A 26329-nucleotide genomic window follows, 5' to 3' on the forward strand; every position below is an offset into this window, starting at 1 on the left:
ATTCCCCTCCTTTGAAACAAGTACGACGTACGGACGGGCACCCGACTGAAACCGCAAGGGTTTCAGCCCGGGACTACGAAACCCTAAAAATATGAGTTTTTTTTATACCAGAAGAGATAAATTTTCAAAAATTTTCACGATTTTTCAGCAAAAAGAGTTGATTTTTCAACAACAACAAAAAATCTATTTTTAATCAATAATGGAATAATTAAATTTGTAGATCAAAACATAAATACAAAAACCGAACTTTCAAACAAAAAATAACGAACTTTCAGTAGAATTTTCAACCAAAAAGGTCATTTTTAACCAAATTGTTTAATTTTTCACCAGAATAAGAGAATTTTTAACTCAAAAAGAAGAAATTTTCAATAAAACAGAAAACGAACTTTCAACCAAAGCAGTTGAATTTTCAAACAAGAAGTTAATTTTCAGTCAAAAAGATAATATTTAACTAAATAGTTTAGTTTTCTACCAAAATTGTAGAATTTTTAACCTAAAAAGATGAATTTTCAACAAAACAGTTGAATTTTCAACCCAAAAAGATGAATTTTCAATCCAAAAAAGAAGTTTCTACAAAGCAGTTTAATTTTTAACCTGAAAATATCAATTTCTAACCAAAACGTTAATAACCAACTAAATATGTAGTTGCATTTTTAAATAAAAACTTTTAATTTTCAATCGAAAATAGAAAAATTAAATTTTTAGTTAAAAAAATTCATTAAAAAGAAAAAACCTTCAAACAAAAAATAAAGAATTTTCACAATAGTTGAGTTTTGAACCAAGAAGATAGTTTTCAGGCTGAAAAGATGAATTTTCAATCCAAAAACGAAGTTTATACAAAGCAGTTTAATTTTTAACCTGAAAATATCAATTTCCTACCAAAACGTTAATAACCACCTAAATACGTAGTTGCATTTTTAAATAAAAATTTTTTATTTTCTATCAAAAATAGAAAAATTAAATTTTTAGTTAAATAAATTCATTAAAAAGAAAAAACCTTCAAACAAAAAATGAAGAATTTTCACAATAGTTGTGAATTTTTAAGCCGAAAATAACAATTTTACCAACAAAAAGTTCTTATTCAATTGAATATTTGAATTTTCAACTAAAAACTATCAATTTTGAACCAAAAAGTTAATTTTGAACTATCTTCTTTACTTTTCTATCAAAATAATAGAATTTTTATAAGAAAAACACGAATTTTCAACAAGTTTAATGTTCTACGAAAATAATATAATTTTAAACCTAAAAAGACAAATTATCAACAAAATTTTGAATTTTCTACAAAACAGTTGAGTTTTCAACGAAAAAGTTAATTTTCGTATAAGTAGTTGAAATTTCTGAACAAAATATACGAATTTTTAATTGAGTACTTGAATTTCAAACTGAAAAAAATAAATTTGTAACCAAATAGTTGAATTTTCAACTAAAAAAGATCAATTTGCAACCAAAAATGGATTAATTAATAGTAATTAATCATTTTTACGTTTTGCCTTTTTAATGTGAAAGTTTTTTTTTGTGTTGAAAATTCATGTATTTTGTTTAAAATTGGTCTTTTTTGGTAGCAAATACATCTTGTTGGTTGAAAATTCAACTACTTGAATCAAAGTTAAACTGATTTGCTCAAAACATTTTTGGCCGAAGATGCACAATTTTACTAAAAAAAAATCTTATCTTTGTTTGAAAATTAAACTATTTTCTAGAACTCTTTTTTGTGTAAAATTTAATTTTTTTAAAAAGGAAATATAACTATTTCTATTTTTAATTGAAAATATTTATTTTTTATTTTAATTTTGGTTTTTTTAGGGAGAAAATTAATCTTGTAGGTTATTAAAAAAAAATTTGGTTAAAGGTACTTCTTTTTAGATAGAGACTTAATCTTTTTTCTAGAAAATTCATCTTTTTGATTGAAAATTCGATGATTTTTCCAAATTAATGTTTTCAGCTAAAATTTTTAACTGTTGCCTATTTTATTGTAAAATTATATATTTTAAGTTGAAAATTCATGTGATTTGTTTAAAATTGGTATTTTTTGGAAGAAAATTAATTTTTTTTTGCAAATTCAACTAATTAAAAATGTAACTATTCTATTCTTGGTTGAGAATTTGTCATTGTTATTGGAACGTTTAGTATCTTCCGGCAACAAATTAATCTCCTCGGTTTGGAATTCATGTATTTTTTTAATAAAAAAAAATGTCTTGAAGAAACGGTTTCTTTAATTCAAGATAAATATTTATCAGAGCTTGGTGTAGTTTTCGTGTTGTGGCTTAACGACTCGTGTGTGTTTGGGATTCATTAATCTTGAAAATTACTGTTATTTCCGTCGTGATGAAAGAAAACTTTACAGATGAGAAAATTTTGGGAACTTTCCTATAAATAATATGTAAGGCAGTAGACCTTGTGACACCCTCTGAACTACTTTCATGATTGATATGAAGATCTTTTATCGTTTCATAAAATCAAAGTCATTTCATGAAATGAAACTTTGCAGCGTTTTATCCCCTCGAGGCTGAAATGACGTTTTATATTTCCGCTTCATCAGGGATGTAGTCCAAATTTTGAAAAGGCTGAATAATTGGTGTTGACCGCGTTTTCAGTTATTTTCATGTCCCCGATTACCCTCTTTTCACCTTCTTTAAAAAATTCTTTTTCCCCCTGTTTTCAAGAAACTTCATCTTTTCCCACTTTTTCTCATTCTTTCTCTCAAATGCGAACTGAATTAAAATAAATCAAACAGAAATATCAACTATTTTTTATTATAAATTAATTCTTTTTATTTAAAAAGTCTAGAATTATATTTTTGATTTAGAAATCATATTTTATGTATAAAAATTCTTATATTTTTTATAAGTTTTATTATTTTGTTACAAATTCAAGTATTTTATTAAAAATTCATCTTTTTTATTCAAAGTTTTTCAATTTAATCTTTTTTGTTTAAAAATTCCATTATTTGGTAGGAAGTGCATCTTTCTAGGTTGACAATTCAACTACTTGGTTAAAAATTCAACCATTTCTTTTAAAAGTCCTATTTGTTTTAAAATTCAAACATTTATTGGAAAATTGAACTATTTTTTTAAAAATTCTACTATTTGATTGAAAACGAAACTGTTTTTGGTTGAAGTGTAACTTTTTTTGTTGTTGTAAATTCAATCGTTCTCTTGAAATTTTGTATTTTTGGATGGAAAATTAGTAATTTTAGATTAAATATTCAACTATTTTTTACAAAATTTAATTTCTTCGTTGAAATTAGCCTGCTTTTTTTGAAAATTTAACTGCTTTGTAGACAAAATTGTCAAATAAACATTATATTTTAATACATTTTTAGATAAAAACATTAATTTTTAACCGAAAAAGAAACAAAAAAATTGTAACCAACAAAATACATACATGAGATTTCAACCAAAAATTTAAATTTCCATTTAAAACAGATTTTATACTCAAAAGTGGAATAATTAAATTTCCATTTAAAAAATTATTATTTTGCAAAAAAAGAGAAAAGGACGAATTTTCAATAGAACATTTGAATTTTCTACCAAAAAAGGACTTAATCAAAATTAAAACAAACTTCTCATTAAGAACCAAAATTTCTTTCTCCGATCGATCCAAATAGTCAACTTAAATATGAACATTAGTTCAATTTTTTCTTCGGTCTTAGGATCAAGTTTGTCTTTTTATATTTCTTAAGTCTTTTTTTATTTCAAACTTGATCGTAAGACCGAAAAAAAAGTTGAACTAATGTTCAAAAAAGGACTTGTTAACAAAACTGCTGAACTTTGTTACAAAAAGGAATATTTTTCACCAAATAGTTAAATTTCTAATAAAGAGCATGAATTTTCAACGAAAAAGATTAATAAAAATAAACGAATTTTCCACAAATTTCAACAAGTTCCCATGAAAATCTTTATAACTTACAGTAGAGTAATTTTCCAGATTTAAAAAAAGCTTTCTTCATATAAACAATGTACCTTTTTTTTAACTCTTCGAAGTTGCTATTGATTGATCAAAAATGATCATCGAATGTTCGTCAATAGGTTAATCCAAGCGTCTTGAAGACGCGAACAATTACATCCAAAACAATGCTCATATGTTCCTAATTTAAAAAACTCCTCTCAAACACAAAGTCAACGATATGGTTAAAAAATTTAAAAACGATATTGGTAGATTATGGTATAGCTCATGAAGGGTTCTTCAATTGGGCAATCGATGCGTCTCGAAAATGCGAACAAATATATCATATACATTACTGTTGTATGCCCATTATTAAAAAAGTTTTATTCATATCAAGAAGATAAACAATATGTTTTTTAAATTTATATATAGGTATTACTAGATGATAAGAGGTCACATAAGGTTCGTCAATAGGTTATCCGATTAGTCTCGAAGACGCGAACAAACAAGTCAGATACAGTACTATGATATTCCTAATATGAACAAAGTTTTTCTCATATAAGCAGAGTACATCAATTTCTTTGAAACTTTGTAAATCGATACTGGTGGGTCATAAAAGGTTTAACAATACTTCAATCGATGCGTCTCAAAAATGCGAACAAATAGACTTATATACGTCGCATTTCTGTATTTTGATTTAAGAATAGCAAAAAATTTCAGATATTAACAAGGTAATTTTTTTGAAAACTTTAAAATAAAAAGAAATAAAATTACTTTTTAGTGGATAATTTAGGCCAAAATTCTAGCAGACCTGGATCCTAGTCAGAGCTCCAATTCGTATCATAATGGTGAACAGAAAAAGTTACACATACATACATTTTTTGAAAATTGTACTTTTGAGCTCGTGGGGTCGAATTATATCGATTTGGTTTATTACAAACCTCCCTCTATGAGAAAGCAATTCATTCATGTTGTTGAAACACAGAAAAAACTAAGAATAAAATTTGTTGCAGGACATTTTTTAGAGCGATACAGTTTTGTTTAGCTAACTTCACGTCTTTCAAAAAACATGTGTTTGTCATGGAAAAACAAAAGAAAGTTTAACCGATATTTGTGTAAATTTTATCCTGTAAAGTGAATTTTTGTTGCAGAGAATCTTTCATCGTTAATCGATGTAAAGTTTATCTTCTGTTTTTTTTCTGTGAAATGAGTCTTTTTCGGTTCTTGCGTTAGCCTTACGTGAGAAGATTTTCAAAACGGTTGTGTGGGTGTTACACTGTTAGATACTTTCCCTCTATTTTCATCGTTATCGACATTCGTATCATTTGACAATTCTGCGTTTAATAAAGTCTAAGAAAGTTCTCGGCCAATTTTAATGATAAAAGGATAAGATTGGAATAAGACTCGCTTTGAAGAAATGGTTATTTCTAAAAGATTCCGATTTGCTAAGAACCGCAGTGGAGAATAGTGAGCTAGATATTGATCAGAGGAGGTCGAATCGGTTGCTTCGAGGAGAAGGAGGCCGCCTTTGCGAGGAGAATGAGTTACAGACAGCTCTTTAGCTTTAGCTAAACGTGAATCGTGTATCCCACGGGCCTGAGGCCCCAGGGCCCAGATAGTCCAGGAAAAGAACTAACAAGTCGAGAGTCGAGACTCTCGAGACTGAGGTCAGTCTATGTCGAGAATACCACCATTTACCATTTACCATTTACCATTTACTATTACCACCGAGCAGAGCCAAGATCGTAACAAAGCCGCTCCTAGCTTATTCTCAGTTCTCACACTCAGAGTCTCCTTAGATCTGATATTATATTTTATTCAATCTTCCATGTTTAACTAAATTTTCAGTCGCTGGATTCAAGTATTTAATAAAACGCAAATTCACGGAAAATGATTATATTACCTGGATTTTTAGAAGACGCAGTTGAATTTTCAGGAAAAACATTTTATTTTGAGCCAAGAGAGATGAATTTTCAATCACTAAATATGACTTTTTCAGCATTAAATATGAGCTTTCAATCCCTAGACGCCTTTTTCTTTAAAAAGTTTAATTTTCAAGCAAAGAAGATGGCTTTAACAAAATAGTTTATTTTCGAACAACATTATTAAACTTTAAAGAAAATATTTGAATCTGTTATCAAATGGCCGAGTTTTGATCCTACAAAGATTAATTTTCTTCCAACAGAGATGAATTTTTAATCAAATACATGAATTTTCAACTAAAATAGGGAGGTTTACAAGCATAATTGGAATAGATAAATTTCCAGTTTAGAAAATTAATTTTCAAAAACAACAAAGATTTATCAACCAATTGAACTCGAGAAAAAGAAAATAAAGTTTTAACCAAATATTTGAATCCTTAAACAAAACGATTAGTTTTCAACAAACAAGATTAATTTTCTACCCAAATAGACGAATATTCAAAAAAATAGTTAAGACTACAACCTAACGAAATAATTGAATTTTCAACTACATAAGACCAATTTTTTTTACCAAAAATGTAATCCTATAATTTTCAAACCTAAAAAATAATTTTCGAAAACAAAAAGAAAATTTTCAACCAGTTGAATTTGACTAAAATAGACAAACTTTTAACAAAATAACTGAATCCCTAGCAAATTGAGGAATTTTCAACTGATAAAGAAAAATAGTTAAATTTAAAAAAAATAGTATCACTTTGAACCAAATAGTTTAATTTTATCACACAGTATTTACATTTTTTACACAAAATATGGATTTTTAACAAGAAAGTTAATTTTAAACTTAATAGTTTAATTTTCTATTAAATTGTTGACTTTCCTACTAAAATGATAAATCCTCAAAAAAAATGTAGTCGATGTTTCAATGAAAAAAAAATTCTCAACGAAACATGTAATAGTTAATGTTTCAATCCTAAAAGATTTTAATTTTGAATCAAAAACAGTTAAATTAAACCTCCCAAAAAACGTATTTTTCTGCGAAGCATTTTGACCCCTCGATCAGAAAAGATCAATTTTTAATATAAAATACCAATTTTCAACCAAAAAATTAATAGTTACATTTTTAATAAAGAAAATTAAATGCAAAACACATATTTATAGAAAAATAGTTGCATTTTTAACCAAAAAGTAAGAATTTTCAAACAAGAAGATAACTTTTCTAACAATAAGGAAGATTTTTCAACAAAGTACATCAATTTTTAACTAAGTACTTGTGTTTTCAGATTAAAAAAAATGAATTTTCAACAAAAAATGGCATACTTTCATTTTTTGTGAAAAAAATTAAATTTCAACAACAAAAAAACGAATTTTTAGCAAAACACTTAAATTTTCAACTCAAGACATGAATCTTTTCAACCAAAAACTGAATTTTTAATCAACCAGATCAACTGCTAACCAAATAATTGAACTTTCAAATCAAAAGGACTAATTTTTTATTTTAAAAAACGGACTTTTTTACAAAACAAGATAGATGCACTGGTAATCGTCACTGCAAATTTAAATATCCATGAATCAAATTAGAATACTTATACTGGTATTTGGTGATGTGTTCTATTAATTGAGTACGCATGTCATCGAAAAAAGGAGAAAAATAGGCATTTTTTCGAAACTAGAGGGAAAAGATCGATTCTTAAAAAAAGAGGGAAAATGGGAGAAGAGTGTCAAATTTGTGATATTCAAAAATTGACATCTATCTACTTGATCAAATAAAGTAATTGTTCAGGATCAGAGTATAATTATTAACAAACACTGAGAGAGTTATGAAATTCTGGATAGGTCGAGATCGAGTTGCTGTCAGGGTTTAATTAGAGAGGGTCACCGGTTGTTTCATGTCGAGAGATAAGCCTGTTATCTGAACACGTCCCTGCATCGCCCATCACCCATCTAACTGTTTCGTGAGACACCTCCTTCTCTTCTACCTCTTCCTCCTCTTCATCCTCCTTTTTTAGCTAATTCTAGAAAATTCCTCCTCCTAGCTAATTCTAGAAAATCGCTGATTTGCTCAACTTAAATATGTGATATCGTCCATGTAACTGTTTGGTGAGATCCCTTCTCCCCCTTCTCCTTTCACGCGGAACTCGATATTTTTCACTTTTAGAGATCATTCTAGAAATGCGCTCATTTGTTCAATCACAAAGATTTATGTGACATTTTCAATCTAACTGTATGGTGAGATCCCTCCTCCTCCTCTTCCTTCTCTTACAAAGACTTCGATATTCTCGACTTTTTGCGCCAATTCAAGATAAGCGCTCATTCGCTCAATCAAAAACCTTTATGTGACATCAGCCATCTAACTGTTTGGTAAGACCCCCCCCCCCACTCCCCCATCCTTCTCTCACGCAGAACTCGATATTTTTAACTTTTTGAGCCACTTGTAGAGAAGAGTTAATTTGCTCAATCAAAAAGATTTTTCATACATCACTCATCTAAAGGTTTGGTGAGATTTCTCTTCCTCCTTCTCCTCCTCCTCCTCCTCAACTCACACATACCTTGCTATTCTTCACTTCTTCACTTTTTAAGCCAATTCTAGAATTTGTCTTATTTTCTCAATTAAAAAGATTGATATGATATCACCCATCTAACTGTTTTGTGAGATCCCTCCTCCTCCTCTTCTTCTATGCAGAACTCGATATTCTTCACTTCTTGAGCCAATTCTAGAAAGGTGCTGATTTTCTCAATCGAAAAGATTTATGTGACATTGGACATTGAACTTTATTTAGCTTTATCCAAACTTGAGAAATGTTCCTTGAACTTAAAAGGTACGCTGTAAAAATTAGACCAAAAAATTAACTTTGTTCTGTAAATTTGTCCTGTGCTTGATGTGACAAAATTAAAATTAACGGTTCATTTCCACTGATTTCTAAAGAATTGTTTCATACATTTATAAAATTATTCTTTTTAATCTAATTAACGAATACTTTCTACCAAACAGTTTAACTTCCAAGCGAAAAAGGTGAACTTTTTAGAAGATAGTTCAATTTTCAACCAAGAAGTTTTCTACCAAAGAGATTTATTTTTAACAAAATAGTTGACATTTTAACTGAATTATTGAGTTTTAAACAGAATAGTGGAATTTTTATCGAAAACTAAATTCATTATCAACAAAACCGTTACATTCAAAACCAAATAGTTGAAATTTTAAGCAAAAGGCAAGAATTTTCCACATAATAAATCAATTTTTTAACAAATTAGTTGAATTTTTAAAGAAATACATACAAAGATGGATTTTCAAAAAAAGAGTTGAATTTATGATACAAATTTTATTCTCTAACCAAACAGTTGCGTCTTAAAATCAAATAGTTGCAATTTCAAGCAGAAAAGATGGATATTCGCACAAAACTCTTAAATTTTGTAACAAAAAAGTTGAATTTTTAACAACATAGTTGTATTTTTAACAAAACATTTAATTTTCGGCAAGATAGTTAAATTTTTAACCAATAAGTTAATTTTTAATGAAATAGTTGAGCCTCCTACCAGAATGATAGAATTTTTATTCCAAAAAGACGAATCTTTAAGAAAACTGTTCAGTTTTCAAGCAAATAAGACGAATTTTCTATAAAACAGTTTAAATTCAAGCAAAAACAGTAAACTGTAGCAAATAATTTAGTTTTTAATTAAAAACGATTAATTTTGAAAATAAAAAAGAATAGTTGAATAATCAGTCAAGAAAAAAAAGATTAATTTTAAAATTAAAATACACGAATTTTCAACAAAATAGTTAAATTTGCAATCCAAGAGATGAATCATTAGAATCGTTAGCCATCATCGAAATAGTTGAATTTCTAACGAAAAACATTAATTTTTTACCAAAAAATACCATTTTTCAACCAAATACATATATTTCCAACCAAATATTTGAAGTTTTACCTGAAAACGAACAATTTTCAAATAAAATGAAGTAGTTCAATTTTTATTTAAAAACGTAATTTTTAACGAAACAAAAAAGAACGCTTTTTCTACAAAATAGTTAAAATCAAAGAGATGAATCTTTAATAAATGAAATGGCATTTTCACAAAATATTTAACTTGCATATAAAAACAGTAATTTTCTACAAAAAAAAATGAATTTATTAAGAAAATACAGGTATTTTCAACCAAATTATTGAATTGTCGACTCTGAATACGGTCAAATTTCAATAAAAAATGAATTAGTGGAATTTTTATTTAAAAAAAGTAATTTATAACTAAAAAGATGAATTTTCAATAAAATAGTTTAATCTTTAAAAAATAAAATGAACTTGTACCAAAACATAGTCCAACTTTTAATCAAGTAGTTGAATCTTAGTTCAAATAATGACTTCTTTGCAATATAGTTGAATTTTCAACAAAATAATCAAATTTTCAACCAAATAGTAGAAATTCATTTACATTTATTTAAAAAGAATAAACTTTAAAACAAAAAACAAAAAATAGCTGTATTTTCTTATTGCGGATTCTAATAATTCAGTTTGATTTTAACGAAAAAAAAAGGAAAGTCTCGTAAAAGTAGGGAAAAAAAGAATTCTTTAAAAAAGGGAAAAAGAGAGGAATAGGGTAAAAAATGTGATGTGTTTGAAATGTACAATAAACATGTAATTTAACCATAGATATCATATGAGATCAAGATACAACTGCTAAATATGGGATTTTTACTACTTTGTTTGTAAATTGACTGAGGAGATTCATAAATTTATTAAAACAAAATTTAATTTGAAAAAAGTCATACAGCGTTATAAAAATCTCAGGTAAAAGCGAACACATTTTCTATGTGAAAACATCTCTGCAAGATCCTTCTTTTCTTTAGAAACAACCAAAATGTACTTTTTTCAACATTTTAAATTTCCATTTAAAAAATACATTTTTGGATCTCTATTTTAAATCGTCTAAATTTAAATGTGTAATTCGTCTGTCAATGTAATTTTACGACACAAAAAGAGTTTTAAAACCGCAAACTTGACTTTATTTTTGGAATTTCGTTGACAAAAAATGCCACATTTACTAATTTTTTCGACGAAATAAATATGAATCCTTGAGAATCTCTAACGCAGCACTATATGTGACTACAAAAAATTCTACCTTGCTCTACATGTGTCCAGAATCTTAACTGTACTCATTGTCAGACAAGAATAACATGCATCTCATGTTATTGAAATAAATTGATGGGAATGATGGGATGAAATTGAGATTACTTTAACAAAGATGAAAAAGAAGAACTGGCTTTAAAAATACGTACACATAACAAATATGAGAAATAATCTGGGACATTGAAGAACATTTTTAATTTAAACTAATCTTCATAATTAATAATTATAAAATTCAGAGAATAATATTGCACATGCAGATAGTAAAATGAAGCCAAAACTCGAAATCATAAAGACTCGGCACGACTTTCTTAAACGAGAGATCGTATTCTCGCTTCAGAGTAAGGTCATCATGATAAAGAAAGTAATTTCAATAGTTCTGTGTGACGTTTTATTTCGAAAGTCAGACCGTAACAAAATTTCGCTTGTCTGATCATGAAATCGCAGAATTTTTTATGTAATCTTTGTATTCTTTGTAAAGTTTTTACCCTCTCTAGAAGGGTAGTTTAAATTTTTTTATAAATAAAAAATACGTAAAGTTCTACTTCAAGAAATTATCGAAAAAAAATATCGAAAAATTCTTCTTCAATAATACGTGGTAATATTTTTCAGGAGAGAGTGAGCTTCACGTAAGCTGCCTTACAAGAGAGGAATCAAGTTAGAAATAGCCTAGAACCAAGAACGCAATCAGTTCCACACGCCAGCCGCAAGGATATATTTAAGTGAAGACCAGAAAATATACCGCACAAGTGCTGTGAACAATACGCGTGAAACAAAAAAGTGACCATAAAAAAATGAAGAAGAATGGCACTCTGCGAAAGCAAACACTTTTAGACTTACACATCGATTGATCTTCTTTATCTCATCCCATCCGATCCAAACCTCCACCCATGAATTTCCCATCACATAGAACTCTCATCCAAAAACCATTTAATTCCCGTCACACCCCACTCGCATCCAAATCTCATGACATCCAACTCTCATTCAACTCCGTCCCATCCCTCTCTCATTCAACTTTCCTCTGACCCGATCCTCATCCCATCCAAATCCCAACCGATTCCCGTCCTATCTCACTCTCATCCTAGCTGACTCTTATCCCATCTAAATATCAGCCTACTTCCGCCCCATCGCAGTCTCACCTAACCCCCGTCCCATCCCGCTCTCATCTCATCCAAATCCCCTTCCAGCTCACCCTCACCACATACAAATCTTATCCGATTCACGCCCCATCCCACTCTCATCCCATACATTATAATCCAACTCCTGTCTCGCCTCACTCTCATCTCATCCAAATCTTATCCAATTTCCGCCCCATCCCACTCTCATCCCATTCAAATCTCATCCAACTCTCATCCCACTCAAATCTTATCCAACTCCCGTCCCATCTCACTCTCATCCCATCCAAATCTCATTTAACTCCCGTCCCATCCAGCTCTCATCCAACTCCCGGCCCCACTCCACTCTCACGTAACTCCTGTCTCAGCCCATTCTTATCCCATCGAAATTCCATTCGACTTCTGTCCCATCGAACTCGAGTCCTATCCTCTCTCATTTAGCTTCCGTCTTACTCCACAACCATCTCATCTAGATCCCGTCCTATTCCCGTCCCCTCCCTCTCTCATTCAACACTTCCCCCATCCCACTCTCTTCCCATACAAACCTCATCTAACTCCCATCCCAAACCACTCTCATCTCATCTAAATCTCATTTAACTCTTATCCCATTCCACTCTTATCCCATAAAAACCGCATCCAACACTTGTCCCAAAACAATGTTATCTAACCTCATCCCCCTTTCATTTAATCCTCGTCCGATCCCACTCTCATCCCATCCAAATCTCATTTAACTCCCGTCCCATCCAGCTCTCATCCAACTTCCGCCCCACTCCACTCTCACTCAACTATCGTTCCATCCCACTCTTATTCCATCGAAATTCCATCTAACTCGAGTCCCATCCTACTCTCATTTCGCCTCCGTCTTACTCCACTCTTATCTAATCTAGATCCCATCCAACTCCCGTTCCATCATACTCTCATCTAATCCAACTCTCGTCCCATTAAACTCCTGTCCCATCCAACTCGCAACAAACTTCTGTTCCGTCACACTGTCATCTAGTCCAACTTCAGGCCCATCTAGCTCTGATCAAAATTCCGTCCAATCCCACTCTCATTCTCATTCAATTCCGATCCCATCACGCTCTCATCCAACTCCCGTCCAATCATATCCAACTCGCACCTCATTACACTCCCATCCGATTCCATACAAGTCCGATGCAAAAAAAGACAAGAACATTCAACTCAAAAAGATAAATTTTCAACCAAGTTTATTTCAATCAAAACTCGCTGTGAATTCGATCTCGAGTGTTTCACTTTACTTGTATTTATATTTATATGGTGCTCATTAAACGAGCACTTTACTTCCAGTTAGCAAATGCATTTGCTTCCTCATAGAGAAAGCACTTGTGATTTTTTTAAATAATAGACAAAATAAAGTTTTCATTTTAATCAATTTAAGAATAGAAATGTACAAAAAATGGAAAATTACAAAATAATACAAACGAAACTAGGCTATCAGTCCCTGTCATAATTATTTTATTTAAAAATTTATAATCAAAACGCCGTCGATGAAAAAAAATGATATGTTCAAAACAGATGTTTTAAATATTACGAATGAGCAGAACAACTTTACTCTTCAATAAAGTGTATTATTATTACAGGTCAATTGATTTACATCGGATCAAAGAATCTTTTGCCTTATTGCATCAATTTTGAATTATGTCAATGAAAACAATTTGACTATCTATAGAAATCCGTTTTTTCAAATATCATTCACTACCATAGCTTTTTTATTCTTTAATAAAATGTGTCAATATTATAAGTCAATCGGTTCGTCTCAAATCAACAAATCTTCTCTATTCTCGCGTCAACTTTACATTATGAGAATGAAAATATTTTACTATGATAATCGATTTTAAATATAGTAGGTATAAATCTCGAACCAAGGAATCTTGTTTATTCTTGCATCAACTTTGAATTATGTTTGAAAAAAGTTTTACTATGTATAAAAAGCCGATTTTTAAAATATTAATCAATGCTAAGAAAATCAATAAATATTTTTTTAAATCCTTCGGTCAGTTTCAAGAGATTAGTGGTGAAAATAAGTCATAAAAATTACATCCAACCGTTTTCAAGTTATCGTGTTCACAAAAAAGTGTGAAATCTTCACACATATCAGGATAATTGCTTAGAACATTGTATCAGACAGTTTTAAATTGAGGAACATTTGATTAAAATCCTATTAATTAAAGAAATATTTCTTTCCTTCCAATTGAATATTTCTTTGAATTGAAGAAATATTTGATTGCTTCAAATTAAAAATTTCTTTAAATCAAAGAAATTTATTTTTTCATTTGACCTTTTCATTTCTCTAAATGAAATAACTGTTTCGGTTGAAGAAAGTGAACGCAGGTTAGTTTAAAATGAATATACATTTTCCTTAAATCCAATTAACAAATTATAAAGAAATTAGCTTTCTCACAAAGCAAATAATTCCATTCAATTTAAAACTTTAATAATTCTAATTAAATACAAGCAAAAATTTTCGTTTTTCTTCACATGAGAATATTTTTTCAATAAAAGGATTCGACAACTCGATTTTCAAGAAACTTGCATGTTCTATTTGTTCGGCTGAGGGAAAAAGTTTATTTTAATATTTTAATCAGTGATTTTTCCTACTGACTCTAAAAAAATTATTTCTTTCATTGTTCCTAGTAACTTTTTTAATCAAAAGAATTTTGTTTTGAATCAAACAAATCATTTCTATAAATTAAAGAATCTACGTGATGTCATTTATTAAAATCAATGAAATTTTCTTTTAATATAAAAATATTTTTATGTTGAATCAAAAGAACCTATTCAAAAAAATGTTTTATTTTATTTTAATAAGATCTTTTTTCTGGGTGTGCAGGGAGAGCAGAACACACAGTATCTTGCGGAGGGGAGGGGGTGGGGGTATATAATGCTTTACGAAATTTGTGGGTGACACCTAAACTTCAACTTCAATTAATCGAATATTCCGTGACTCTTTCAGGTTTTCCCTGGCAGTCGCTATTATCCCTGACCAGTTATTAATTATCTGCCTTTCTAGAATGTCCTGTACAAACCCTGCAAATCCCAAGCCACCCGACTCCCAAGCCATCCAATTTTCAACCCATCCAAATCCCATTTTACTCCCACCCAACTCGCATCCCATCCAAATCACATTTCACTCTAACCCCACCCCATCCATTTTGCAACTAATCGTACTCCCACCCCATCCCCAGTCTGTCCTATCCAATTGCCATCCAACACCCATTTCATTTAACTCCCATTCCATCCAAATCCCATTTCACTCCTACCTCTACCAACTCGCACCCCATTCTAGTTCAACCGCATTTAATTCCCATCCAACTATCATTCCATCTAACTCGCACTCCACCTAACTCTCATCACATCAAAATCTCACCCGACCCAACTCCCAACTCATGCAACTTACATCCCATCTCAATCATCCGAATTTTTATCCTAAGAGATATCATCGGAATAATGAAATATCCTTATAATTCTGATTAAATTACCGTGGATGAAACTAAGTACCTCCATTTTTTAAATGAATCTGAAACTTTCGACCAACTTTACTACTCTAGTTGGAGCATAATCAAAGCAAATCAACTTTCTCTGCTAATGAGTCTTTCCCAGCGATCATTAAATTACAAAAGTCGACATCACGCACTCTAATGTAAATTCTCGACCTTTTCTTTCAAATAAACATGAGAAATAAATTTTCAAGTTTGAAATTGAACCGAGACTATGGACATGCCTCTAGAGTCTCTAGACTCTAGAGTCTACTCTAAACGTTCCTGAGTGAAAGAGTCAGGTCCCAGCTTTAAAGAACCACAATGCGTAGGAACTATACTTCAAAGAGTGCCTGGAGAGAGACAAGCGAAGTGATAAAGAAATTGACGGAGTGGTGGTGGGAGGGAGCGAGGAGGAAGCAGAAGAACATACTGACGCTTATAACGTCTGACAGACGCCCACATCGCGGTCTTTGTCTCTCATGGCCAAACATAAAAAATTGAATAGGCTCAGTACCTTTCCCTTCTCACTTTACACGTAACACGTGCATACAGCCTCAGCATCACATAAGCTCCATACCTCGCTCCATACAATATTTCTAATGATGTATTTACCACTTTTCCTAATTTCAATTGCACAAGACAGATCCAAAACTTTTATTAAATATTCCAGTTAGTCACTTCATGTTGTTAATTTCAAAAATTATCGAAAAAACTTCCAAAATCGAGAAGGTCAAGCACCGAGATCATTGTCATCTTACGAGCAATTATCTCGGTCGACCACATCACAAATGTAATCTAAAAAAATCTTTTTGAAAATTCTCTGCTCCAAATCAGAATCAGAATTCTTTTTGAGAATTCTCTGAACCAAATTATAATTACATGTAGTTGCTCAGGAAAATTTTAGGTTCAGACTCAAAATTAGCATTTTTCTTGAAAATTCACGGTTCCATGTTACAACTCTATGCATTTTGCAGGTCTTCCTCGTCTTTTATAATCTTTTCAAAAGGCCTTCATCGAAGTCAGAATAGGTCCAAAACAGGATCATAATTCTTTTTCAAAATTCCCCGTTCGAGTGAAAATTGTAATTCATTTCTTTTCCTTTTGTTCAAATCTGAAAATTTCATTTTTTTTAATTTCTTAAAAAAATTTCATTTCAAGTTCAAATTTAGATTGAAAATTCATCTTAGAATCAAAATATGAAAAAGGTACCATAACTTTACATTGCCCACTTCTAAATGTTTTAAGTTTAATTCAACTACATATTAAGATAAGTGAAATTTCTTACCAGAACCTTTGCTAATACTTCATAAACAATAATTAAAGCTTACCTGAAACAAAAAAGAAAACACTTTATTAATCATTAACAAGCATTGGATATTAAATTCTAATCATTTTTTTCAAGAAATTAATTAAATTTCCTTGATTTAACTGTATATGTATAGTGTACACCCAATTTGATTTGGTAAAGATTCTTTTAATAAATTCAGTAAACAATTTTTCTCAGAGTATCTAGCCGAAGAATGATTTTAAATTCCCGGTCAATTTTTCATTTTTTTTTTCGTTTTGAGATTTCCATGTCCTATAACTGAGAATTTTAATTCTTTAGGAAAATTATATATTTCACGTCAGAATTATAGATCTTTTCCAAAATTACCTGTTCCAAATCAGAATCATAATTCTTTTCGAAAATCACTAGTTCAAAGTCTGAAAAACTATTATGCTAAAAATTTACTTTTTAAATTGAAAACTCAACTACTTTGGAAAAGTTGAACTTCTTGAATCTTGATTAAACATTTATTTTCTTGGTTGAATGTTCAACTAATTGATTGAAAATTTAAGTATTTTGTCGCGAATTCATTTTGGTATTTTTTATTTATTTGGTAGAATAATAATCTTCCTGGTTAAAATTTTTCTCTTTTTTGGTTAAGAGTACAACTATTTGGTTAAAAATGAATTTTTTTGTTATAAAATTCATCAATTTAGTTGAAAATTCATCTATTTCTCTGAAAATCTGACTACTTTTTTGAAAATGAATGTTTTTACTGAAAATTCAACTTTTATATTTTTCGTTAAGAATTCATTTTATTAGTTTATTTTGGCTAAAAAACTGACTATTTTGATTAAAATTAGTTTTTTTCTAGTTTTTACATTAAAATTCAACTATTTGGTTGCAATTTTTTTTCTTGCTTCACTGAAAAATGTTTCCTGGTTGAAAATACAATTCCTTTGTTGAAAATTTGTCCTTTTGGTTTTAAAATTTTCTTCTCTTTTGGTAGAAATTTCTTTTTTTTAGTTGAACCATAAACTATTACATTTTTTTATTGGGAATTGGCCCCTTGTAATACTCGAAAATTCGAACAATTTATCCTTATGACTTTTTTCGATAAAAGGAAAATTGTCAGTGATAGCATTTTCAAAATAAAAAAACATGTAAAAAACAACGACACTACAAGATTATCGTAACAACTTATTGACTTTCTATAGAAAATCGAAAATTCAAATTTTGAGATGAAAAAAAAAATACGGAAAATAAAAAATTCCATTTTGCGATTAAACTATGCAAGATACGAAAAGAAATAATAAGACAAAACATATGCGCCCCAAAAAGATCTACAAATTTTTTATTAATCACATTTTGATTTAAGAATTTTGTTAACAATTCGATTTTTGGTTCGAAATAAATTTTTTTTAACTAAAAGCTTAACTATTTCATGTTTGGTTTGATATTTATTTTGTTTAGTTCAAAAATCAACTGTTTGGTTATATTAATTTACTTGCAGTCGAATTCACCTTTTTGGTTGAAAAATAATTTCGTTGATTGAAAATTTCTTTAAAAATTCAACAGTTTGGTTGAAAATTCATTTCTTTGATTGAAAATCAGTTTTTTGTTAATGAAAATAAATTTTTAAACTAAAAATTTAACTATTTTATTAAAAATGCATTCTTTTCTAATGGAAATTTGTCTTTTATTGCAGAAATTTATTTTTTTGCGTTGGAAAAAAGGACAAAAGCATAATGATGAATATTCTACCACAAGAAAATGAAGTTTCAAGTAAACACAGACAAAAGACGAACTTTTGACAAAAAACTTGAATTTATAACTCTAAAAGTGTTTTTTCTACCAACATAATTAAATATTTATCCCGAAAAAGACGAGCTTTCAATCAAATAAGTAAATTTTCAACGACAAGATCAATTTCCCAGCAAAAAATAGAACAGATACACAAACAAATGTAAACACCCGATTGAAACTAAATAAACTATTTTTAATTTTAAAATAATTTAAAATCAATAGGTTGATAATTAAACTTTTTATTTAATATTAAATTACACTATTTCCAATATATACTAATTACTTTACTTTTATTTTTACTTTTACTTTTTACTTTAATTTCGACAAAGATTCATCACTTTAGTTGAATATTTAACTATTTGGTTGAAACCGTCTTTTTTCTTGGTTGAAAAATGTTTATTTTATCTGAAAATGTAATAATAAAATTTTGAATGAATAGATCTTAATCATCAGAAACTCAATTCTTCATTGTTTTTGTGAATTTGGCAACATTCCTGCCTTCGATTTTTTCAAATGACCCAGTTGACATTATGGAAACGCGACAACAATGCTTTCGAGATTTCCGTGACATGCATATTTTTTTGAGACTGTAAATCTCCGAGATTTTATTTACCTGACGTTTGATAAAAACGCTGGAAACAATTGAAAACTACAATTATCCGATTGTAATAGAAAAAAAAATTCTTTATGCAAAAATCAGGGGAAAGTCCGGGAATGTTGAAAATGAAGTTTTTTGTTGTGAAATTTTAAATCTTGTGTAACAGATTTAGACATAGAAAAAACGAGAGTCGTTCTAAAGACGACATCCGCAATTGGACCCGACACAAAAGCAGCCTAATCAGCGCTCGAAAATTTCAGAGCTCGCCGAGAGGAAAGAGGATTTCTGAATTTTATGCCATTTCCGGCGTAATGCAATGAGCAAAAGAAGCAAACCATGACGAACCGGGCTAGGTGGCAGGCAGAGAGATTTCCTATAGATATATGTATATGTCAACTGTAACCTGAACCTGCAGGTATACTGGTACAGACACTAGTCAGATTACCTGAGAATGTAGATAATTAGCAAACTCAACACAGTTGCCGAGACGATTCTTCTGAGTGGTACTGTCCATTGTATGTTTTATATCAGTGTGTATCTATTCACTGAACTCAAAATATGCATGATGGAAGACAATGAGCATTTCTCAGAATTTCCACCATAATCGCAGATCCATATCATGCCAACTGCCTCACCTTATCTATAGTTCATTACATTAAGTGTCTTTCTAGAAAAGTTACTGCAAAATATTAAAAAAAAAAGTAATAATATGTTTTCACCTTAGCAAAAAGGACTATTACTTCGAGAGTTAGAATGAAAAATGATAGAATTTTTCCATGAACAAGTTTTTATTTTTTCTGACCATTATTCAAAGATCAGAAATTTAATCTTAAAATATTTTTAACATAAGATATTTTATAAACGGAGTAAAATAATTTTTAAATAAAATTTTTAAAAATTTTAATTCATTTTTTTAACCAAATAGTTAAATTTTCGACAAAAAAGATGAATTTTCATCCCAGAAGATTAATTTTATTCAAAAAAAAATAAATAAAAAATTTCCACAAAATAGATGATTTCAACAAATAGTTGAATTTTTCAATAACGAAAAATTAATTTTCAATCCAGAAGATTTTTTTCCAAAAAAGGCAAATTTTCGACAAAATACATTATGTTTCAACAAATCGTTCAATTATTAACTCAAAAAGATCGATTGTTGGCCGAAAATAAAACAGTTTAATTTCCAAAGAAAATACTTGATTTAACTAAAGAAATTAATGTTTTAAAGAAGAAAAAATGAATGTTCAACAAATAGTTGATTTTTAACTAAAAAGATCAATTTTCGACCAAAAGTGATGACTTTTTAAGAAAATAGTTTATTTTTTAATAAAATAGTAGAATTTTGTAACCGAAAAAGATGTATTTACATCCAAAAGCAGGAATTTTCTTTCGAAAAAGTTAACTGTTCAACCAAATAGTTTATTGTTCTAACAAAAAAGATTGAACTTAAGAAAGACGAATTTTAAACGTAATATTTGTATTTTTAACCAAATTCACTTCTAGCTGTTTGAATAAGCAAAACTTTTTACAGAAATTTTCAACAAAGAATATTAATTATTTTCTAACAAAAAAAGCGACTTATCAACAAAATACATGAGTGAAAGAATTGTTTCAACCAAAAAATAAAACGTAATTTCGACCCAGAGGTTAAATTTTCCGAATAGTTAAATTTTCAACCCTCTGATATTAATTTTCTAAAAAGGACGAATATTTAACTAAAATATTTCATTTTTAACCAAAGATGAATTTTCAACATAAAAAAAAATATAATTCTTATCAAAACCTATTTAACTTTCTACCCAGAAGTAGAATTTTCCAACCAGGAAAAGATTTTTCAACAATTAAACATTTTTCTGTCAACAAAGAAAAAAAATGTAATTCAAATTATTACAATTTCAGCCGAAAAACGAATTTTCTGTAAAAAAGTTGAATTTTCAACCGAAAAATATGAATTATCAACAAAAAAAGTTCATTTTCAACCTAACAGTTACAATTTTCAAAAAAAAGTTCATTTTCAACCAAACAGTTACACTTTTAACAAAAAGAATTAAATTCTCACCAAGAAGATTAGTTTTCTGTACAAAAAAAATTTTAAAACAAAAATGTAAAAGTTAAATTTTTACTTTAAAAAATTAATTTTTAACCAAATACATGAACCTTCAACAACAACAAATTTGATAATTACCTAAATATTTGAATTTTTAATTAGAAAAAATAAATTTTCAATTAAAAATCATGAATATTGAACAAAAAAAAATGTTTTATGAAAGTGGTTTAACTTTCTACAAAGTAATTGAATTTTCAACCAAAAAAATATTATCTTGTAATGAATAATGTAACAGTAGATATTTCAAATAAAAAGGATTTTAAATAAAATAAGAACAGTTGAATTAAGCTAAAAAAGACGAATGTTTAATCCAATTATATGAATCGTCAACAAACACGAGTTTTTAACCAAAAAAGATGAAAATTCGACTAAAATAAATAGATGGATTTTTAAACTTAAAGAAGGAAATTTTCAACTAAACCGAGTGAATGTTTGACAAGCTATTTAATTTATAACCAGATGAGAAAATTTATATTTAAAAATATAATCATCAAGAGGAAGCAAATACAAAAAGAAATTAAATAAAACATCGGATAAAATAATTTCGATGACTCTTCGTAAATTTTTTTTTTTAAATCCTTGACTTTTCCCTGACTGAAGTATGTTTTCAAAAATTGGTGTGATTGGCGCATTATAGAGACAGAAAGAAAAAGAAGGTAAAAAAATTAAACTTCGGTTCTTGGTACTATACAAAGAATTCTTAATTGAAACATTTAATATTTTCAACTTACAAATTATAATAATTAATAATACAAGATTCAATTGATTAAGTCTCGGATTGAATAATGAATATATAAAATGGAAATGAGAAAGATAAATGCGTGCATTTTCATTCGCAGAGGCATTAATTGAGCGAATTGTTCTTTGCATCCACTTACATTAACGCCAACAAGCTCTCGTTCGAAGCAATCAGTTTTTATTATTAATAATAATCCACCATTCTCACCCCACATGAGGCCGTGACCTATTGCGAGCCTCCTTCCATCTTTCGATTGTCAGATATTTTCTCTTTTAAATTACAAATGTGACTTATAGTGTAATGTTTCTAAAATTCACATACTTTTAATATCCAACTAAGCTGTGAATTTTAATATACATTATTGTAATGTGATTTAAAATCATTTCCGAATTTTTATGACACTTGGTGAAAAATTGTAAGCTGAAACTTGATTCATACTTTTTTTCAAAACATCTAAAATAAACGATATTTCATATTCGCTTTAATATTTTTCAAATACGTGGCTGAAGTTTGTCAAATCTTGATAGCTCTGTATCCTTCTACAGAATGTGGTGAGACTTTTTAAAAAATTTCAAGCTTTAATACTGAAACTTGATTAGTTATAGGGATACAAACTGTTATCAAAACATCTAATATCATTGATCTTTCATATTTTGATTCATATTTTTCAAATTGGTAGCTAAAGTGTCTCAAGTTTTTATATTTTTCTAACCGACCATGTATTCTAGCCAGGTTTGTTGAAAAACATCAACCTTTTACTAAAACTTGATTTGTAATACACTGTTACAAAAATCTGATCAAAATTTAATATACATGTGAGTAATGTCATGTGCATATACCGTAAATTAATCTTAATATACCATGATGTTTTGAAATTAATATACATGTATATTAAAGCCGGTAAAACGGAATCTGTAAAAACACCAAGTTCTTTGATTCCTTCAAATCTTGTCAAATATTAAAAAATAAAGTAATAACCTTAAATTCATCCATTAAATTTTATCTTATACAAAGTGTAACGTATGCGGGTGGAACTTTTAAGCTTTGTAAACCTGGCAGCACCCAGTCATCCAATCATAATGTCTCCTATTTCATAATTAAGGGCTCATTTAGGGCTAATTTAATGCCCCATTGCCGACTTTTCGGCTCTTCATTTTTTTTTAAATATGCATGGTTCTGTCAACTTTACTTCAAGCCAGCAGCACCATTCAAGAAATTGGTCAAAAAAATGTTATATCAAATTCCACTTTTCACAGGAATCTCCGGCTCATCTCCAGCTCGAGATATCCCTTCAAACCACTGCCCTTCCTGCAAAATTAAAAAAGGGCCATGGAGGGCAAAGGTGCAAAATATAAATTTTTGAATTCTCTTCCTAGCATTAATAAGGGACTATTTAGGGCTCACTTTCTATCCAAATATGTATTATACTACTTAGCCCTTTTTATAAAATATTCCACAGTGCGCGTGTGAGCCCTAAATAGTGCCTTATTAATACTGAGAAGAGAATTGAAAAATGCATATTTTGTACCTTTGCCCTTCGGGGCCCTTTTTAAATATTATTTAGTTTACAACATTTTTAATATGAACAAAATAATTTTTAAATAAAATAATTTAAATCGATTACAATTTTTTTTGCGTAAAATATCGTTTTCTTTCCGTTGTAGGCTACTTTACAACTTTCTATAATGACAGGAAATGTAATTTTTCATAAACATTCAAAAATTTTAAAGAGAGAACTTCGAAATTTCATCGTGGACTTTGAAAATTTTTCAATAAAAATGTTTGTAACTTTCGTGTAAGATTTGTTTTTTAGGTGTTAAAACTGAGACTTGGCACAATAAAGTGCCGATGCTGGGCCAAGCATTGGTGGATGATCGGCAAATTTAAATAGCCAATATACGCTGCCAGCACTGGCTTAGCATTGGGCCGATTAAATAAAACATGGTTTGCCGTGGTGAAAGTGACACTTGGCCCAGTAATGTGTCGTGACTGGGCCAGACTTTGGTTGATCCTCGTGAAACATGGTTCCTCGTACTAAAAGTGTGACTTGGCACAGTAAAGTGCCGATACTGGGCCAAGCATTTGTGGAGGATCGGCAAGTTTAAATAGCTAATTTAGGCTGACAATACTGTCTCAACACTGGGCAGATTTAAATGCCGATATTGGCCCAATACCGTTAGCCGACCTTTAGATGCCAAAAGTGGACCAACACTGGGCCGTGTTTCAGCTCCGGCAATTCGCACTTTGGAAGTAGTAAAATCCATATTTGGATAGCAAGTGAGCCCTAAATAATCCCTTCTTTATGCTAAGAAGAGAATTAAAAAATATATATTTTGTACCTTTGCTCTTCGTGGCCATTGTTTAATTTTGAAGTTACGACAGTGGTTCGATGGGATATCTCGAGCCAGAAATTCCTGTGAAAAGTGGAATTTGAGATAATTATTTTTTGACCGATTTCTCGAATGGTGCTGCTGGTTTGAAGTAAAGATGGGAGCACTGTGGCATATTTTATAAAAAGGGCTAAGTAGTAAAGTCCATAGTTGGATAGAAAGTAAACCCTAAATAGTCCCTTATTAATACTAAGAAGAGAAATCAACAATTTATATTTTGTCCCTTTGTTCTTCGCGGCCCTTTTTGTAATTTTAAAGGTAGGACAGTGGTTCGAAGGGATGTCTCAAGCCGGAAATGAGCCGGAAATTCCTGTGAAACAAGGAGTTTGATATAATCATTTTTGACCGATTCCTCGAATGGTGCTGCTGGTTTGAAGAGAAGCTGGAAGCACTGTGGAATATTTTATAAAAAGGGCTTAGTAGTAAAATCCATATTTGGATAGAAACTGAGCCCTAAATAGTCCCTTATGAGAAGAGAAGCTTATGAGAAGAAGAGAGCTGGGAAGAAAATTCAAATATGTACATTTTGTACCTTTGCCCTTCGTGGCCGTTTTTGTAATTTTAAAGGTAGGACAGTGGTTCGAAGGGATGTCTCGAGCCAGAAATGAACCGGAAATTCCTGTGAAACAAGGAATTTCATATAATCATTTTTTACCAATTCCTCGAATGGTGCTGCTGGTTTGAAGAGAAGCTGGGAGCACTGTGGAATATTTTATAAAAAGGGCTTAGTAGTAAAATCCATATTTGGATAGAAACTGAGCCCTAAATAGTCCCTTATGAGAAGAGAAGCTTATTAGAAGAAGAGAGCTGGGAAGAAAATTCAAATATGTACATTTTGTACCTTTGCCCTTCGTGGCCGTTTTTTAGTTTTGAAGGTAGGACAGTGGTTCGAAGGGATATCTCGAGTCGGAAATTCCCGTGAAGAGTGGAATTTGATATAATCATTTTTTGACCGATTCCTCGAATGGTGCTGCTGGTTTGAAGTAAAGTTGGCAGCACCGTTGCATATTTTATACAAAGGGCTAAAAAGTAAAATCTATAGTTCGATAGAAAGTGAACCCTAAATAGCCTCTTATTAATGATAGGAAAAAAGATCGAATATTAAGTTTTTGTCCCTTTACCCTTCGCGGCCCTTTTTTAATTTTGAAGGTAGGACAGTGATTTAAAGGGATATCTCGAGCCGGAAATTCCTGTAAAAAGGGCAATTTGATATAATTATTTTTAACCGATTCCTTGAGTGGTGCTGCTGGCTAGAAATAAAGTTGGCAGAGCCAAGCACATTTAAACAAAAAATGAAAATCCGAAAATTCGGCAATGGGGCATTAAATTAGCCCTAAATAAGCCCTTAAGTATGAAATAGGAGATATTATGATTTGATTACTTGGTGCTCTCAGGTTTAGATAGCTGAACTTTTTCTCAAATTTTCTGTGAATTTTAGAATTGTATCGTATAAGTACACGTGCTCGGGGGTTAGGTTTCTCAATTATTTGCTTAATTAAACTTTTCCACTTAACAACCAGTGTAATTTATATTTATCTAGGAGAAAATATTATTTTCCTTTATTTATCATTGAAAATTACTGCCAAAATTCTTTTTTAATTGTGTGAAGTGAAAATATCTTACTTCTCTCATAAAATTATCAATATACGGTATATCGAATTAATATTAAAATTACAAACATTTTTAACATTGTGACGATGTAAACCCCGTGTAGAAATAGCCCGGTTGGACCCGACCAGAAGATTGTTTCTGGCCAGAATCTGACCGGGTCAAACCGGGATACTACCAGGTGTATACATATGAAACCGGTATTGCCATTTAGCGGCCAGTAGGCACACTTGTAGGCACTGTCGGAACTTACCATTTGTGCTAATTGGCGT

At 30.0% G+C, this 26329-nt stretch overlaps 1 protein-coding gene across 4 annotated transcripts in view; it reads right to left on the reverse strand.

The window, feature by feature from the left end:
* The window catches only part of LOC117175262 (inositol-pentakisphosphate 2-kinase), a 396916-nt gene that overhangs the window by 235083 nt on the left and 135504 nt on the right, over nucleotides 1-26329 (reverse strand). The window contains exon 1 of one of the 4 annotated variants that reach the window (XM_033364968.1): nucleotides 16422-16616. The exons of the other annotated variants lie outside the window; for them this stretch is intronic. The gene's annotated coding sequence lies outside the window, so the exon portion shown is untranslated. Of the gene's footprint in view, nucleotides 1-16421; nucleotides 16617-26329 lie in introns of those variants that run through there. 4 annotated transcript variants of the gene reach the window in all.

This window comes from Belonocnema kinseyi, chromosome 6 (assembly GCF_010883055.1).
Source record: "Belonocnema kinseyi isolate 2016_QV_RU_SX_M_011 chromosome 6, B_treatae_v1, whole genome shotgun sequence".
NCBI lineage: Eukaryota > Metazoa > Arthropoda > Insecta > Hymenoptera > Cynipidae > Belonocnema > Belonocnema kinseyi.